The sequence below is a fragment of the Theropithecus gelada genome, chromosome X, assembly GCF_003255815.1.
Source record: "Theropithecus gelada isolate Dixy chromosome X, Tgel_1.0, whole genome shotgun sequence".
Taxonomy (NCBI): Eukaryota; Metazoa; Chordata; class Mammalia; order Primates; family Cercopithecidae; genus Theropithecus; species Theropithecus gelada.
Genome location: NC_037689.1, coordinates 146,828,151 through 146,842,485, shown reverse-complemented (window position 1 = coordinate 146,842,485; position 14,335 = coordinate 146,828,151).

Below are 14,335 nucleotides of genomic sequence, written 5' to 3'. Positions count from 1 at the left end.
TCGAGTAGCATTAGTCCAAGCCCCACTGAAAGGCAGAGTTCACTTCCCCTGAGTTCAACCAAGGGCCATCATGCCCTGGTTCTGGAAGGCTGAGCACACACACACTGTGGTCATATAGGCCTTGCCCCTGGTGTGATCACCCCAGGTCCCAGAGTGAACCTGGGTCTGCAGGTAGACTTCATGGACTACTGGGCCAGCAGTAGACTTCATTCTGGGCAGCCAGAGAAGGAAGGAGAAGGCAGCAGAGGGGAATTTGCATTGTATTATAGGTGGCACATCAAGCATTTTGAACCTGGGGCTCCTTAAATTTCCGAGGTCCCGATATATTAATGTTCACCTCCTCCAACTCCTCACAAGGCTCTCCCCTCTGGGTGCAGACCTCCATGAGTCAGTGGTGACATGCATCCCTGGAATTTTTATTTTGTGACTTGGTGGATAAACAAGAGCAACTGAAGAGCCTTCAATCTCTGGCCCCCTTTTTGGGGGTCTGCTTGGCAATCCAGGCAGCCCGGAAAAAAATGCTGGGGGATCTCAAGAGCAACAGCAAGGGAAGAACCTTCGTGGCCCCAGATTGATCCTGTTCTGCCACTTGGGAGCTGGACAACATTGTGCAAGCCACTTCCCTTCTCTGGGCCTGTTTGTTCAGTGGATTGGGGAAAGTAGCTGCTCCTCTTGAGTGGGTTTTTGAGCCCTCAGTGAGCAGGTATTGAGAACATACGATGCCTGAGCAGCGTCTGGCATCTGTTCCATAAGTGTGCCTCCTCCTCTTTTTCCTTGTTCATGAGCCGTGGAGAAGGGTGGGATCCACCTGAAAGTGACCCTGATCCTGACCTTGCCACGTGGGTGACCCTGGATAATCCTCCTTTCGGGGCTTGGGTCTTCCCATCTAGGGGCCATCCTTCCCAGCTGTCATACTCTACAGTCCTGTAAGAAGCCAGCTGTTCTGGACATAGGAGCTGTGTTCATTGTGAGCGGCAATATACATCTTATGCATTTACTTTCCTTCTTTTTGTAGACACTAGGCTTTGAAGGATCTTCCACCTCCAACCTCATACACATATACATTTCCTAACGTCCTCAAAAGCAGAGAATCCCAGACTTATATGGTACCAGGGCTGCCTGTAGCTTGACAGCCACTTCCAGGGTGATGAGGACCAGGCCTGGGAAACACCTCCTGGCAGAAAGTATGGAGATGTGGGATCGCTCCACAGGTTATCACTTTCAGTGGCCAGACCTTGATCTGGACACCTGGACCTGCCCTTACACTCACACAAACACAGCCTAGGGGAGCAGGATTTCCTCCAAAGATGCTGGGTTGTAGAAAGCACAATTTGCCTCATTCCCTGGCCACCAAGTCTTTAGACCTGCCACATCTGCCTCTGATTACCTTGCTTCATTTCCTTCATAGCATACACCATTTTCTGAACTTGAGTGCCGTTCTTGTTAATGGGTCATTGTATATTTCCCTGCTAGAATGTCAAGTCCAGAGAGCAAGGACCTTGTGGCATCTTATTTACCACTGTATTCTCAACACTTAGAATAGGTCCTGACAAATGTGTGAAAATATGTATTTCATCACTTTTTAAAGTTTATTTGAAAGCTTTTAAGAGAAACGGTGGCATATGAGAATGTGCCCTGAATTTGGAGTGTGAATTCTGACTCCATCCCTGACTGGCTGTGTGGCTTTAGGTAAAGCTCTCTGAGCCTTAATTAGTTTCCTCATGTGTAAAAGGGCATGATAGTACTATCTATCTCACTGAGTTGTCGTTAGGATATGATCAGACTATGTGAACTCTTCAGATTAAACCCAAGGCATTAGAACGGTTATGCTACTGCAATATTGTCACGCATTTGGACAGCCCTTGACCTTGGGCGAGGCACTTAGGGGTCAGTGGTGATGCTGACACTAGGAATCTGGTCCCCTCATCCCTGGCCCAGACGACTTTTGATTCACAGTTAATGACCCCATCTGAGTGACCTTGGCAAACTGTACTCATGTAGAAGAAAAACTGGACTTAGATTTCCTAGTTCCCAGCATCCTTGCTTTCCCAGCTGGCCCTGAGCCACTCTTCTCACAGGATGATGGGTCAAAGGTGGGGGTGAGGGAGCAGAGGCCAAGACTTGTTTGCTAAAACATTTCCTCTGTTGAAGGCTCCACTGTCTCTTTCATTATTTCCCACTCAACATGCAGCCCAGGCCCCTTTGGTTTTCATCCTTCTCTTGATGGGCTGCAGCTGTGTATGCTGAAGACCTGCAGCATTCATGGGGATGGGGTCCACTTTTGCTAAGGCTAAATGCAGACCCTGTCCAAGGCTCTCTCTTCTAGGAGGTGCCCAGACCAATGTAGACAGCTTTGTCCCAGGAGACAGTCCAAAGAAACCTGGCTGGGCCAGAGGTCCCTGCACCAGCTAGTTTTGCTGCTACTAACCTGCTAGGGTTTGCCATCTTTGCCAAGTTTATCTTGCCAATCCACTTTCCTAAATCAATGGCTTTAGTTAGATTCTGTAACAAGAGAAGTTGCAGCATCTGTAAGCACTTTGGCAAATATTTGAATGAGCTCGGAGTTCACGTGTGAGGACTCAGGAATAACCAATATTGTGATTTTTTTGTTCTTTCTTGGCCAGTTCCCCTAAAGGCTACTGGAATAAGAGACTTCAAAATAATTCACTTTACCTAAAGGTGTACATTAATTCATTTGCTCTTTTTCTTAATCCATCAACACAGAGTACCACCTACTCTTGGCCATGCACACGCTGGGCTGAAAGGCTTCAAAGGAGCCTGGGGCAAGATCCTCAGCTGTGAATGGATCATCAGATCTGGGCCCTTGGAGTGATACTTAATTTCAAGCTCCAGTCCCTTTGGTGTGTGTAGGTTTTTTTTTTTTTTTTTTTTTTTTTTTTTTTTTTGGTGGGGTGGGGGAGGGGGGCCTCTATCAGGAAATGGAATAGGCTTCAATCAGCATGTAAGTGTGTGTGGGGTAGGGTAAGGTGGAGCAGACTTGGAAAGCATAATTGAATTCAGTCTGGACTGGAATACAGTCCAGAAGTGGGATGGCAAATAGATTTCTACTTGCATGCCAACCCCTGTTGACTGGAAACGGCTGCTGAGAGGGTATTCAGAGGATGCAACTGGGTCCAGAGAAAAAGGCCACTCCACAAAGGCTGTCATGGACCCCGGTGGGGGATTGGTAGGCAAGTGTTGGCCTAATCTTTATAGGTGGAAGCAGTGCAGGTCAAGAGATAGGGTTTCTAGTCTGAAATTTACATCTAAGTAGTCTTGTGACCTTAGCAAGTCACCTACCTGTTCTCTGCTGTGGAATATGAATCTTTATCTATAAGATGATGTCTTAGTTCAGCTCCCCTAGCAGCAGACCCTGAAACAAGGATTCAGATACAAGCAGTTTATTTGGGAGGTTTTATTAGTCAGGATTCTCCAGAGAAACAGAACCAATAGGAAAAAAATATATATAAACACACAAACATATATGTGTATGTATATATATACACTATATATATGTATATATAGTTGACCTTTGAACAATGATGCAGTTAGGGGCACTGACCTTGCATACAGTCAGAAATCCATGTATAACTTTTGACTCCTCAACAACTTAACTACCAATAGCCTACTGTTAACTGGAAGCTTTATGGATAACATAAGCAGTCAATTAACACATACTTTATATGTTATATATATTATATACTGTATTCTTACAACAAAGTAAGCTAGAGAAAAGAAAATCTTATTAAGGAAATCATATGGAAGATAAAATTAATTTACTATTCATTAAGTGGAAGTGAATTGTCATAAAGATTTTCATCCTTATTGTCTTCATGCTGAGTAGGCTGAGAAAGAGGAGGAAGAGGAAGAGTTGACTTTGCTGTCTCAGGGGCAAAAGAGGTAGAAAAGGTGGAAAGGGAGGCAGGCACACTTGGTGTAAATTTTATTGATGTAAATTTTATTGGTGTCAATTTATCCTTATATAAGTGGACCTGTGCACTCGAAACCCATGTTATTCGAGAGTAAACTGTGTGTGTGCATCTATATATGCACACACAATCATACACACCACATGGTATATATACAACTATATCTATACACACGCACATACACACACATACATATATATGTGTATATGTGTGTGTGTATATATGTATATGTATATACATGTGTGTATATGTGAGAGAGAGAGTATGAGATTTATTTTAAGGAATTAACTTATGCCAGGTTTTGGGGCTGGAAAGTCGAAAATCTGAAGTGCAGGTCAGCTGGAAACCCAGAAAAGAAATGATGTTGCAGCTCAAGTCCAAAGGCAGCTAGGAGGCAGAATTCCTACTTTCTTGGGGGACCTCAGTCTTTTTCTCTTAAGGCCTTTGATTGGATGAGGCTCACCTACATTATTGAGGGGAATCTGCTTTACTCAAAGAAAGCCTACTGATTTAAATGTTAATTGCATTCAAAATAAATTTTCACGGTAACATCTAGACTGGTGTTTGACCAAAAGCATCTATACTGGTGTTTGCCTAGCCAAGTTGAAACATAAAAACAACCCTTACAGAGGTGACCTCAGGAAACACTGGTAGAAGAATGAAGAAGTGATACAGGGAAGGGAAAGTAGACAATAAAGGGTGTGTTGTCAAGTGAGTTATCACTGTGGACAAATAGAGCTGAATCCTTGTGGAGAACTCTGGATACCTGATATAATTTGGCTGTTTCCCCACCCAAATCTCATCTTGAATTGTAATTCCGACAATTCCCACATGTCATGGGAGGAACCCAGTGGGAGGTGATTGAATTACAGGGGGAGGGAATTGTTCCACATGGAACTGTAAGTCCAATAAACCTCTTTCTTTTGTAAGTTGCCCAGTCTCGGGTATGTCTTTATCAGCAGCATGAAAATGGACAAATACAATACCAGGGTAGAATACATGCCTCAGAGTCACCCTGCCCACAGTATGAAGGAATTGGGCCATTAATCCACTAACTTCCATTACTCAGTGTTCCAGAGCTGCTTACAGTGTGGAGGTCAATTCCTCATCCTACAGGGATGCTATGTGAGCAGGTGAAGCCAACACTAGTGATCAGAGACAGTGTCTAGGCAGAGACTCACATACTGACAGTCAGAAATTGGGCCAATGTATATGGAAATGGCAAGGGCTAAGGGACATGGGTGGGACACAGAAAGTGTCTACAAAATAGAGAAAAACATGTATTCTTAAACTTCCTTATTGAGTATTTGATTTCTAACAGTAAGATGAGAAAAATAGACGTGAAAATACTGGAATTTTACTTTTTATAAATGAGATATTAACCATTTAAGTAAAAAAGACTATTTCAAAAGCTAGAATTTCAAATTAACAAAAATACCCTATTTCATGAATATTCCATTTAATCAAGATTTTGCTGACAAATGCCATGTGAGGCTAATTTCTATTCATCTTTCCAATCTTAGTGAGGATGTCATATTTTCCAGGAAGCTTTCTCTGTCACCTCTAGCCATGTCAGGTTCTATGTTATACTCTCTCAAACTTTCACGGTAACATCTAGACTGGTGTTCTTTTATTTTCTCAAAGCCTCCTGTTCTTTTATTTTCCTTCAGAACATTTCCCAGCTCTCTGAAGGAAATGACTATATATTTCTTGTTTATTAATAATTCCCCAACACCTAGCAGAGTACCTAGAACATAGTAGGTGCTCAATAAATATTTGATTAAAAAATTAAAGAAATGTGGCAGGAAACCTTTCTTGAAATCCATAATGAATTACTTACTACTGTAAAATAAATTCAAAACATGACTCATACTACAATCAGAAAGTATCTTTAGGAAACTAAGTGCCTTAATGAAGAGAAAAGAATGACTTTTTATCAATATGGCAATTATTCATAAGTAAATTGGTGCTTTTAAAGCACTTGAGGAAAAGTACTTTCTTAAGTAGATTGTCTGACCCCTGAAATTATGTTTATACTACTAATTTCAGTGGGAAACCCTTTCATCATAGTCTATTAGTTGGTATGAGTTACATTATGCTGTGGTAACAAACAACCCCACACATCTTAGTGGTGTAACATGACAAAGTTCTACTTCTTATTCACATGATTTCTCCAAAGCAGATCAGCAGGGGGCTTCATTCCTCATACTCATTCAGGAATTCAGGCTGGTAGAGGCCCTCTTGTCAAAATTTGCTTGCACAATCACCACGGTGGGAACAAGGAACATGGAGAATTATGTGCTGCCTTTTCAAGTTTCTGCCAGAAAGTGACATGGTCATGCTATTATCCATACTTAACTTCTGGAGGTCAGGTTCCCAGAAGGAGTACCAGAAATATTTAGTAAATAGCCTTAATGGCATAGACTCCAAAGGTAAATTCCAGGCTAGGCTGTGTCTTATATCACAAGCTCCAAAATCATAGAATATACACAAAGTTTGGCTGATTTCATCAGTATATCAGAGTCTCCCAATCAGAGATAAGATCTCTTGCTGTAAGTAGAGGTCATAAGAATCGACGCATGTTGGAGGAACTGAGCCATCTGCAGAAGTGTCCCATCCTCTCACAGGACCTGTAAATGTGCTGCAGATAAAGGTTTCAGAAAGCACTGGGTATAATGAGGGTGACAAGAGTTTTTCCTCAGTGCCTCATTATATTAAAAAAATTATTTTATAAATGGAACGAGTGAAGCAACTTCTGCATTTCATCCTTTTACAGGTAATTGAGAGAATAATACACTCTAACACACCTCTGGTATTAGGAGACACTGTATTATTCTCTCTTCTTAATTACTTGTAAGAGGATGAAACATCATCTGTGGTTGTCATGTTACCTGCAGTAAACTCCTCCCCACATGGAAGGACCATAAACTCCTGTCCCATGGAGGTTTAACCTGCCATATGCATTCCTTTAGCTAAAGAATGTGAGTGAATATAACCCACTACATCCCAGTAGAAGCTTTAAGAGCCATTGTGGGTTTCTGCCAGAATTCTTTCTCTTTCCCTCTGCCAGAAATAAGAACATCATCTCCCAAAGGCAGACTGCATCATTCAGGCTGGGTCCTGGAATGAGAATACACATGGAGCAGAATTGACCCAAACCAGTGACCTATACTGTATATGAGAAATAAATGTTTGCTTTGTAAGCCACTGAGGTTTTGGGGTTGTTTGTTACTGCAGAAAAGCTGACCAACACACTAAGGAATGATGGCACCTCAACGAAAAATAAAAGGATCTTTGGTCTAGGAAAGCTTTTAATACTCCCCTGTAGTATGCACAGGGAGGCCCCAGAAGGAAGAACGTAATGAGAGGAGTTGAGATAAAGAAGAGTTCAATCACTACATGTAATAAAGGAACTGTGGAACTTGAGGAGAATTTTCAATTTTCAATTTTCTCCTACAGCACGGGTTGGTAAACTATGGCCCAAGGGCCAAATGTAGCCCACCACTTGCTTTTGTAAATGAAGCTTTATTGGAACACAGCCATGTCAATTCATTTATGCATTATCTTTGGCTGCTTTTGCTCCATAAAAGCAGAGTTCAGCAGTGATGACAAAGATCTTGTGGTGTGCAAAACATAAAATATTTACTCCTTTGCCCTTTACAGAAAAAGTTTGCTGACAAATGTCCTAGAGAGTGGATGAGATGGGGCTCTGAAATTTGTACAAGAGGAGAGGTAGGAAAACGATTTCTATGGAGAGAACAGACACAAGCAACAAGAGAGGAGATTGGAGTCTAAGAAGAAAGATACCCAAAGACAAATATTGTGGTAGGTAAACCAAGGAGCTCTGAGATGTCTAATCTTCAATTCTGCATTGTTCCCTTTTCTGTTCTGTGCAGTAATTCCCTTCCACTATCCCCAAGTCTTGTCTGTTACACAGAGTATTCCAGTGCATGGGGTGTCTGGAGGTAGGAAGGAGAGAGGGACTGTTACAGACGTTGCAAAGCAGGAGAAACTAGGATAATAACTGCCCTTTCTCACCTCTTGATGATTCCTTAACCCTCAGTTTCATCTCCTTGACAGACTGAGTTACTTGTCGCCGTTTCTTACTCCTTCTTATTCCCGGTTAATCCTTCCTGGCTTTTGCTCTTTTAACAAGTGTGTGTTATTGTTGAGGTCGTATGAGGTGCAGCTGTCCTCCTCAGTCAGGAAGGGCAGATTAGTAGTCTCTCAGCAGTCCTGAGCTCACACTCCCCCAATAACAACCATTGGTCCTTTGAGTAACCTCCTACGATTCTTGGGGAGCAATGCAGATTTTTGCTTTCAGAAGGCTCTGGAATGGGTCAGAACAATAGGCAAATTAACTTCACTTCGAGACTGCTGGATAGTCAAGGATGAAAATTAACTCCCTATTTTCCATTACAAATTATGTTCATTCATCTTATCTAGGAGAGCTCTTTAGAGATTCTTTATTGATGTCAAAGGGCAAAGTAAAGATTCTCTAACAATGAAGTGCTGGCAACATTGAGATGTCCTGAATTTGGATGCAATCCTCCTCCCCCAAGATCTAATTCATGGAGGGAAATTAAAGCTTACAATTAAATATTCCTATTTTTTAGAGTTAAGACCTAAAGATGTTAAGGTCCAAAACCGAAATATCTTCTCCTTGTAAGTGAAAGTCAAAAGCTTAGAATTTCTATGTCCAAAGAAATTAAAGTCCAAAATGTATTATAATGCTGTATTCCTCTCTGTCTTAGCCACAGGGATTCTCAATGTCTGAGTAGAGTGTGGCCTTCTTCAGCAGCAACTGCCTGGGTTGTCTCTCATGTGGCTATGCCGGTGTTCTACTTCCCCACAGCTGAGACTCAGCCTTTGGACCATTGCCATCAACTCCTATCACTGCACTCTGCTCCACTCCAAATGACCTTGTCACAATATACAATGGACACTTCTCAGCCCTTATTTAAGCAAATGACACCAGCATCGCACAGATGAGGAGGATGGTTCCCTGCTCTGTCAACAACTGTTCACCCCTCAGACCTACCGCCACCCCACATACAGATATCAGATTCCAGAACAACCACAGAAACAGAACCTGAAAAACAGACCCCAAATTGCATTACACATTTGGAAACATTAGTTGGTTTACTTCTTGTGAGAAGGGAGACTTGGCACTGACGACTCAGGTATTCCAAGTCTTCACTAAAATCACATAGATAGAAGGCATATCAGTGTTCATCCAGTGAGGGCCTGCCTTCAGGTGACTGACTCTCTAGAAGAGATGGCCAGTGAGTCCCTTTTTAAGGACGAAGGACTAATAACATTCCTAGATGATCCATTTCTCCCCTTCAATATGCTTTATTATCCTGTTTCTGCTAAATACACCTTTGCCTTCTCTTGTTCGGCCAGACTCCCATTTTAAACGACTAAAGTGGTAGCTTAATGCTATTGTTTCTATGTTAGTGCAATGGGAAGAAAGCCACTGGATTGGCAGCCACTGACTTGTGCAATGATCCTGAACGAGTCATTCCACCTCTTTGGCCCTCATTTGCCATATGTAAAATGGAGAAGGGGTTGCACCGGCTGATCTTGGAAAGTCTCTGTAGTCCTAGTCTTCTAGGGGTTGGCCTGATATTTACAAAAACAAACCAACCAACAAACAAACAAAAAAACCTTTGATAGCCAGACTTTGCTCATGGAGACACTACAAATTCTGCCTGCTCTAGAGAACTTTTAGAATAGGTGAATCTTCAAAGTACATTTTGCTTACGATTCAAATACAACAAAGACTTCAACCTTAGATGATATGCCTTTGTATAGATCCCATTATGGAGAGCTATCTGCTGGAGTTTTTCAATTATGGATGCAGTTTATTGATTTTTCCCAGCCTGAAGAATAGGGAGAAGATTCTAAGATTATGCTCATCTTTTTGGTTCAGGTGACTAGGTACATGGTGGGGCCAATCTCTGAGACAGAGGAGAAAGGAGGAGGAGGTTTAGTGGGAAGATGATGTTTTGGATACATTGAGTTTGAGGTGCCTATGGGATATATCTGTGGAGATATTTCACATCCATTAGAAAATATTGTATTTTTAAAGAAAATCATGGTCATTTTCATAATCTTCATTCTGATGCCTATTCTATAACATTCCTCCCATATGACAGATAATTTGTAAATATTATTTCCATTTGAGAGATAAACAGGCCAAAGAGGCTAATTTAAAGGAAATTAAATGGTGGATGGAATAGTGACTTACAAACATTAAAGTGCTGTGCACATGAGGAGGCTTATAATTTCCCACAGGTCCGTGAGAAAGGGATCACTGAGCTCAGATTAGATTCTGGCATTTTCTGGCATTTGTTCCTCTGTTTCTCCAGGAATTACATCATGCATCTATACGTTAATTCATTCCTCAAATCAGCTAACTAATCAACATTTGTTGAGCAGCTATGTGTGTTAAGCAATATGCACAGTGCTGGGTTAATGAAGAAGACAATTTTTGTTCTTGAAGAACTTTCATCTGAGAGAGGAAGGCAGACCTGTAAATGATGACAAGATAGTGTGGCAGGTGCTATTATGGGGGTAGAACAGTGGGACCTGACATAGTCTTGGGGTTTAGGGAGGGCTTCCCTGAAATAATATTAAGACCTGGAAGAAAAAGTCAGACAAATGGTGGAGGCCAACGGTGGTTATGTGGCAGTGAGACATTGTGTGTGCAAAGCCTTGCAACAGAAGATATCATGGATAACCAGTATGGGTGGATGCGGAGTGAGGGAATAATGGCGTGCAACAAGTCTGGGGAAAAAGAACAGGGGCTGGGTCATGTGTGATCTTTTAAGACATTTGTTCTAGTTATCTATCACTGCATAACAAACCACCCCCAAACTTAGTGGCTTAAAGCAGCCATTTTATTTTGCTCATAATTTTATGAGTCAGAAATCTGGGAAGAGTGGCTGGTTTGTTTGCCTGTGACCCACATGGCATCACCTTGTGGTGGATAGGGCTGGAGAATCCCCTTTTCAGTTGGCTTCTTTACTCACATATCTGAATTTTCAGGATTCTTTGACCTCTCTCTCCACACTGCATTTTACCCTGTGGTGGCCATCTCAGGACATTCGGGCTTTTTATATGACAGTTGGCTTTCTCCAGAGTGAGCTCTCTAAGAAAGCTGGGCAGACAGTGACACAGCTTCAGAAGTCCCAGAACATCACCTCTGCCACATTCTATTAATTCAGCAAGTCAATAAGTCCAGGCCAGATTCAAGGGGAGGGAAAGTAGATTTCACCTCTCAATGAGGTTGGGTGGGGGTGGGGTTGCAAAGAACTTGCATCCATCTTTATTCTGTCACACCATGATAAAGAGTTTTGTATTTGTCCCAAGTGCAATGGACTTATTGTGGTGTTTTAAGAATGAGGGTGACAGGATGATCAGATAAATTTTAAATATATCTCTTCAGCTTCAGAGTGGGGCATAATTTGGAAGGATAAATGAGACAGGTGGAAGAGAGACCAGTTAAGAAATTTTTGAAGAGGCCAGGCTAGACTTGATGATAAGATGGTGGCAGTGATGTTAGAGAAAAGTGGAAGAATGTCTTTTAAAATTTCAGGAGGTAAAATCAACAACATTGATTCAATAAGGGAGATGAATGTTCTTTTCATGTTATGCTGGTGCAGTGTTTTTTCTTTTTTTTTTTTTTTAAATTTATTTATTATTATTATACTTTAAGTTGTAGGGTACATGTGCATAACGTGCAGGTTTGTTACATATGTATACTTGTGCCATGTTGGTCTGCTGCACCCATCAACTCGTCATTTACATCAGGTATAACTCCCAATGCAATCCCTCCCCCCTCCCCCCTCCCCATGATAGGCCCCGGTGTGTGATGTTCCCCTTCCTGAGTCCAAGTGATCTCATTGTTCAGTTCCCACCTATGAGTGAGAACATGCGGTGTTTGGTTTTCTGTTCTTGTGATAGTTTGCTAAGAATGATGGTTTCCAGCTGCATCCATGTCCCTACAAAGGACGCAAACTCATCCTTTTTTATGGCTGCATAGTATTCCATGGTGTATATGTGCCACATTTTCTTAATCCAATCTGTCACTGATGGACATTTGGGTTGATTCCAAGTCTTTGCTATTGTGAATAGTGCTGCAATAAACATACGTGTGCATGTGTCTTTATAGCAGCATAATTTATAATCCTTTGGGTATATACCCAGTAATGGGATGGCTGGGTCATATGGTACATCTAGTTCTAGATCCTTGAGGAATCGCCATACTGTTTTCCATAATGGTTGAACTAGTTTACAATCCCACCAACAGTGTAAAAGTGTTCCTATTTCTCCACATCCTCTCCAGCACCTGTTGTTTCCTGACTTTTTAATGATCGCCATTCTAACTGGTGTGAGATGGTATCTCATTGTGGTTTTGATTTGCATTTCTCTGATGGCCAGTGATGATGAGCATTTTTTCATATGTCTGTTGGCTGTGTGAATGTCTTCTTTTGAGAAGTGTCTGTTCATATCCTTTGCCCACTTTTTGATGGGGTTGTTTGTTTTTTTCTTGTAAATTTGTTTGAGTTCTTTGTAGGTTCTGGATATTAGCCCTTTGTCAGATGAGTAGATTGCAAAAATTTTCTCCCATTCTGTAGGTTGCCTGTTCACTCTGATGGTAGTTTCTTTTGCTGTGCAGAAGCTCTTTAGTTTAATGAGATCCCATTTGTCAATTTTAGCTTTTGCTGCCGTTGCTTTTGGTGTTTTAGACATGAAGTCTTTGCCCATGCCTATGTCCTGAATGGTACTACCTAGGTTTTCCTCTAGGATTTTTATGGTATTAGGTCTAACATTTAAGTCTCTAATCCATCTTGAATTAATTTTCGTATAAGGAGTAAGGAAAGGATCCAGTTTCAGCTTTCTACTTATGGCTAGCCAATTTTCCCAGCACCATTTATTAAATAGGGAATCCTTTCCCCATTTCTTGTTTTTCTCAGGTTTGTCAAAGATCAGATGGCTGTAGATGTGTGGTATTATTTCTGAGGACTCTGTTCTGTTCCATTGGTCTAGATCTCTGTTTTGGTACCAGTACCATGCTGATTTGGTTACTGTAGCCTTGTAGTATAGTTTGAAGTCAGGTAGCGTGATGCCTCCAGCTTTGTTCTTTTGACTTAGGATTGTCTTGGAGATGCGGGCTCTTTTTTGGTTCCATATGAACTTTAAAGCAGTTTTTTTCCAATTCTGTGAAGAAACTCATTGGTAGCTTGATGGGGATGGCATTGAATGTATAAATTACCTTGGGCAGTATGGCCATTTTCACGATATTGATTCTTCCTATCCATGAGCATGGTATGTTCTTCCATTTGTTTGTGTCCTCTTTTATTTCACTGAGCAGTGGTTTGTAGTTCTCCTTGAAGAGGTCCTTCACATCCCTTGTAAGTTGGATTCCTAGGTATTTTATTCTCTTTGAAGCAATTGTGAATGGAAGTTCATGCATGATTTGGCTCTGTGTTTGTCTGTTATTGGTGTATAAGAATGCTTGTGATTTTTGCACATTAATTTTGTATCCTGAGACTTTGCTGAAGTTGCTTATCAGCTTAAGGAGATTTTGGGCTGAGACAATGGGGTTTTCTAAATATACAATCATGTCATCTGCAAACAGGGACAATTTGACGTCTTCTTTTCCTAACTGAATACCCCTGATTTCTTTCTCTTGCCTAATTGCCCTAGCCAGAACTTCCAACACTATGTTGAATAGGAGTGGTGAGAGAGGGCATCCCTGTCTTGTGCCAGTTTTCAAAGGGAATTTTTCCAGTTTTTGCCCATTCAGTATGATATTGGCTGTGGGTTTGTCATAAATAGCTCTTATTATTTTGAGGTACGTTCCATCAATACAGAATTTATTGAGCGTTTTTAGCATGAAGGGCTGTTGAATTTTGTCAAAAGCCTTTTCTGCATCTATTGAGATAATCATGTGGTTCTTGTCTTTGGTTCTGTTTATATGCTGGATTATGTTTATTGATTTGCGAATGTTGAACCAACCTTGCATCCCAGGGATGAAGCCCACTTGATCATGGTGGATAAGCTTTTTGATGTGTTGTTGAATCCAGTTTGCCAGTATTTTATTGAGGATTTTTGCAACGATGTTCATCAGGGATATTGGTCTAAAATTCTCTTTTTTTGTTGTGTCTCTGCCAGGCTTTGGTATCAGGATGATGTTGGCCTCATAAAATGAGTTAGGGAGGATTCCCTCTTTTTCTATTGATTGGAATAGTTTCAGAAGGAATGGTACCAACTCCTCCTTATACCTCTGGTAGAATTCAGCTGTGAATCCATCTGGTCCTGGACTTTTTTTGGTTGGTAGGCTATTAATTATTGCCTCAATTTCAGAGCCTACTATTGGTCTATTCAGGGATTCA